Genomic DNA, 5,583 nt, shown 5'->3' with positions numbered 1-5,583 from the left:
CAATGCCCAGCAGAAACTATTTTGCCCTTATTTCTAATTTTGTTGTAGAGAGAGTATAAGCAATAATAAGGGTTTTTGCTGGCTGAGATAAGGATAGCTATACAGGGCATTGACTCACATTGATTTCCTAAGACTGGGGTTTTTCTCCTTCTCTTAACAAGCAATTAAGAATTGCTTATTCTTGTTCTTCCAAACAGAATACTTCACCTCCTTCCTTCTCCTCCTCTTCTGCCTTTTACCTCCCACCCCAGTTCCTCCTTCAAGCCCAAGCTTCAAACAGTGTTGTCTCTATTTCTCCCTACCCACACTTGTCTTTCTGATCTACAGTGGAGAATGTCAAAAGCTTGATCTCAGGGGCATAAAGAACCTACAAACAAACCCACAGACCAAGAAGAACAGACCAGGAACAAAGAGTTTCTCACAGACTATCAGAAATTGATGCTCTGGTCTGATGTGTCTGTTCCTATTCTTTGAGCACAGAAAATCAAGCTTTGACCATTGTCATCCTAATGCCTGACACAGGGCACCACAAAGGAAAGCCCCAAGCTTCTGTTTCCTCCCCATCACCATTCACTTGGCCCATGTGGGGTGACCATGGGGGTGGGAGAACTTGAGGAAACATCAACTTGACCTTGATCACTTCTGAGACTCAGATCTAGTGTCTGAGAATTTCATCCAGAGACCTTGTCTTCCAGAAGCATTTATTCATATCTAACATTCTGAGTAAGTTTTTATGGAACCTGTCTCAAAACATTCTCCTCCTCTTCCAGGTATTTCTATCATGTGTCATGACCTATTCTCTCTCTCTCCCTCCCTCCTGCCCTCCCTCTTTCTCTGCATCTCTCTCAATGTCTCTTCTGCCTCTGTCCCCCAGGCCCTCTCCTCTACCCTCCCTCTGGGGACTCTGGGAAATGCCAGAGTGCTCGGTGTGTTGCACCACAGCTTTCATCCGGATCCAGGTGGCTTCAATCCAGTACAGGATTTACGCTGCCCTGACCCTGAGCCGTCAAGAAGGAACAGCCAGATTAATGGGGTGGGCGGGCTGGGGTAATAATCGTTTGTTTGATGTGACAAGCCTGATAGGCGTTGATTTACTTACAGACTGATGGGCTTTTAATTGAGCACCTCCATCCCAGTCACTTCAAAGGCAAGGGAAGTTGACAAGGGGGCCCTTTCACGAGAGCTCCTGGTGACTGACAGGCCCCCTCTGCTGAGGCTCGCTGGGCCAGAGATTGGCCCGGGCATCCCTTACGGGCCCTCTGGCGAAGTAACACATTTTCTGTGTAACTTAGAAATGGCCTTTTGTATGCTGCCAAGGAAGGCAGGCCCTGCTTGGAAGGCCCTGAGTCTCTCAGAAGGGTGAGGAACGAAGAGGAGAGGGTGATGCAGGAAAGGACCCAAGAGATAGGCAGATCCCAGGCCCTAGGTGCAGCTTGCTTTGTCCTCTCAGCCTTGCTCGTGTGGCTCCTTCCACTGCTTTCTCCTCTTTCTCCACAATTGTCCTCTTTTTAAACCCTTCTTTCTGCTTTACCCTCCCCAGCACTCAGGCCCCTTCCTTCTCCTCCTCTTTCTCCTCCCACTTCCTCCTTTCTTCTCCCTGGAAGGAAAAGCCAGAAAAAGTGGAGTCAACCACCGATGTCCCCCATTAACTCTAGCGTCCTTTCACTCCCAGGCTGCAGGCTGTGAGGCCTTCAGACCAGACACCTTTGACTTGGAGGTCAGGGCTCCACCATGGACCGCTCCCTCCTGTAGGCCACATTGCAGTTGCCTACATTATGTGCGCTGGCATTTCCTTTCCGTAGCCTCAGTTACCTGTGGTCACTCTCCATCTAAAAGCAGTAAGTGGAGAACTCCAAAAAAATAAACAATTCATAACCTGTAAACAACTTTTACTACAGTACATTGTTATGCTGTTCTACTTACTATTAGTTATTTTTGTTCATCTCTTATGTGCCTGGTTTATAAATTAAACTCTTTCATAGGTATATATGTAGAGGAAAAAACAGTACATAGAAGATTTGGTGCCATCCAAAGATTCAGGCATTCACTGGGTGGGGTGTGAGGGAGTCCTTGGATTATACAAAAGGATACTGCAGTACAGTGAAAGGAGTTACAGATCACTGTGCCTAAACCAGGGCCTCAAGCTGGCGGAATTTCCACCCCATTCTCGTTTGGTCTAGAAGATCTTTTAATAATATAGATTTTATTCTGTTTGAAATTTTGACATCACCTTTATCAGGAACGTTCTGTCAGAATGGATTCACTTTGGGGTTTGTTAAATCCTGATTTCATTGGCTGCTTAACTTTCTGTAGTCCTGGGAACAGCTATGACTGGAACTCTGCTGCAGTACCAACTCACATCCTAGGCTAGAACCCCATCTGTGGGCAAAGTCCCCCAACCCTAGGGATCGGACCCTCTTGAGCAACCCCCGAACTTCCTCACTAGGTTATTAGTGGAGGAGGCCAGGAAAAGCTTGAAGTTCTAAGTCAAGCCCCTTAATGATGCCTGAGACTGTGGGAAAGTCCACCTCAGGGTGTTCCTCTGTCCCCTGTAGGAACTTGTTTAAGCACATAAAGCCAGTCCTTAGCTAGAAACACAGTGATAACAACTCACATTTGCATGATATTATTTCATTTGGAAAGTACTTTCACATCTGTTATCTTAGTTAATCTTTTAACTGTGTGAGATAGGTCAATGGGATGTTATGATGCCCATGGACAGGTGATAAAATTGAGACTGAAAGGATAATGTGCTCCTAAGATGCAAAATTGGGTCACAAACTCAGGTATTATCTGTCCAAGCTGACTTCCTCCACCACCCTTCTTGCATCCCAAAGACTATTGTCTCATCCCACGTGTTGCTTGCTAAGCACTACCACTGAACTACACCAGCGGCCAGCCTTACTCATGTTGAAGCCAAATTTTCTTACTCCAAATGATGGTTTGTTTCTCATCCTCATTTTCTCCTCTGCAAATCTTCACCTAGCTCCACACTCCAGGCTTGGAGCTCTGTGCAGAGACAGAGCTTCCAACACTAATCTTAAGAGACCAAACCTCTCCTATGGTCTCTATCTCCCAAAGGTCACTTCCAAACCTTGCCTGAAAGCACCTGCCCCCAGCTTTCCTCTACCATCCATATGATAAATGCCCAAAGGTGAAGTGCCCATGCTTTGATTCCCTGTACCCATTAAGGTTATTCATAGGCTACCATTTGAAGATCTACCTGACATATTCCTCCCTCCCAGAGCCAAGAAAACATAATTATCCTGACCTGTTGAAAGGCAATTCCTGCCACAGAGCTAAGCCCTCAGGCCAAACCTGGGAGAAATTAATCAGCTTCCCCCCTCCATGGCTTGAATATAAATTTCCACCAATGCTCAAAACACCCAGAGGTGTTACCAGTAGTTTCCGTGTTGGTTCCCTCACTGGAAAATTTGAAGCTTTGGGACAAGGACTTCTCTTTTCATCAAACATCCCCAGTGCCCAACAGTGAAAGTCTTGCTGAAGTGTTTGGTGCCGAAACATTTGCTGATGGCCAGTATAGTGGGGTGGAGGGGTCAAACACAATCTTAGCTCCACTGCTTGCAGCTGCAGCCCTTAGAAGAGTCATTTATATTTCCTGTGCCTCAGTCTCCTCATCTGCAAAATTCAACAAAAATAGTGCCTACTTGATAAAGTTATTGTGAGGCTCAAATGAATTAATAACATTTTGTTCAATTCACAATGCCATGTTATTTAAGGTCCAACCCAGAAAAGAGAAAATGCTGCTAAATAATCTGTGGCTCTCATGTCAGAGATGTTAAACGTGAAAAAATGCATCTTAGAATTGATTGACTATGTCTAAGTAAAAGACTCAGAACTGTAGCTGGCACACAGGGAGTATTGTTAGTGAGAGCAATTGTCATTGCTGTTAAGCTGAATCCTTACAAGAACCCTATGGTGAGTGAGTTAGTCCTCGTGTTACAGATGAGGAAACAGAAATTCAGAGAGATGAAGTAGCTTGACCAAGATCCTGTAGCCAGTGTGTCCTCAGCAGGCACTTAAACCTGCCTTTGAGGTACAATATCTCTGGTTATTACAATAGCTGGCAGCCGCCCACCACACTACCAGGGAGTTCAGAGCTGGGTTTTGTTCTCAATTGCATTAGCTTTCTTTAATCTAAGTCTTTCCCCCTCTGGTATAATTACTAGCCTTCTCCCTCCCCCTCTTCCTTTGTACTCAGCTCTGATCTTTTTACTTTTCTGTTAATGGCTTCAGGTTTTACTGTATCTGTGCTTTGAATTGTAAGCGACCTCAAATCTTTTATGGAGGTAGGAGGGATATAAATAAATATAAAGGTTAAGATCAGCTTTTAAAGATGACATGTAGCAAGCGAAAAAGTGAGAGAGACTGTGCCCACAATCTTACCCAGGGAAATGCAGCCTCCAACATTGCAACCCCCACCCCCTCAAACAGCCTAACAAGTGCCCGTGGCCATGTCCCTCTCTCTGGCTCCCTCCACTACCACTGAGAGCCCAGGGTGCTAAAAGACCTGGTAAAATGCAGAAAGTCCACTTACCCCTCTTGCTCATTGTCTACCTCACCAGACATTTTTCCCAAGGTCCAGTGAGATGCTCAAGGTGGAGGGAAACTTGGGGGATGGGGGAGACAGTGAAGTCTTCTAGGACATTTTCTGGTTCTGCTTGGTGCCCCCAAAAAAGGAGGAATTTAGGATTCTAGCTCACTATTGCGGTGAGTCTGAGACCAGGGAGCGAATCCCATTAGCTCCAAATGGAGCCACTGTGGAAGGTCTATCACTGCTTTTAACAGCAGAAAGGAAGCTGCCAGATCTATTTGGGATTTTGCATTAGTCTCCCTACAACCCTCACAGAAGCCCAGGACCCATGGCTGTCACAGGTCACAGACATTGTTTCTCCCAACGGATAAGCTACCCCTTCTGCCAAACTGGTCATGATCACTTTAAAAGGTAATGAATAAAGACACCAGGTACATTGGCTCAAGCCTGTAATCCTAACTACTCGGAGGCAGAGATTGAAAGGTTGAAGACCACCCTGGGCAAAAGGTTCAAGAGACTCCTATGTCAATCAATGGCTGGGCCCAGGGCACACAACTTTCATCCCAGCTACATGGGGAAGTGCAAATAGGATCACAGTCAGGCCATCCTGGGCATAGAGCAAGACCCTATCTCAAAAATAACCAACACAAAAAAGGTTGATGGAGTGCTCAAGTAGTAGAACGCCTAACAAGAGTTCAAACCCCAATACTGCTGAAAAAAAGATAATGAACCAAATATGTCATCATATAGGCTGAGCTAGCTAGAGGGCTGCATTTGTGAATTTGCTTGGATTTGTCAGGATTCACTCAGGAATAATCAGGATAGGGAGAAGGGAGTTTTCCAAAAAGAGGTGAAGGGTGAGTGGAGAAGAGGTAAAAGGGGCAACTGCTCTAGGGAGCTTTGCCATGGCAAGGAGGGAGAGCAGTCCATCTCTCAGTACCCGCGGATGGAGCCGACTGCTCTTTCAGAGCTGAGTAACACAAACTGTAGGCTCAGATCCACCAGCCATAGAAGTGACATCAACAGAG

The sequence above is a fragment of the Castor canadensis genome, chromosome 14 (genome assembly GCF_047511655.1).
Source record: "Castor canadensis chromosome 14, mCasCan1.hap1v2, whole genome shotgun sequence".
In the NCBI taxonomy this organism is placed as follows: Eukaryota; Metazoa; Chordata; class Mammalia; order Rodentia; family Castoridae; genus Castor; species Castor canadensis.
Note: the sequence above shows the minus strand (reverse complement) of the source record.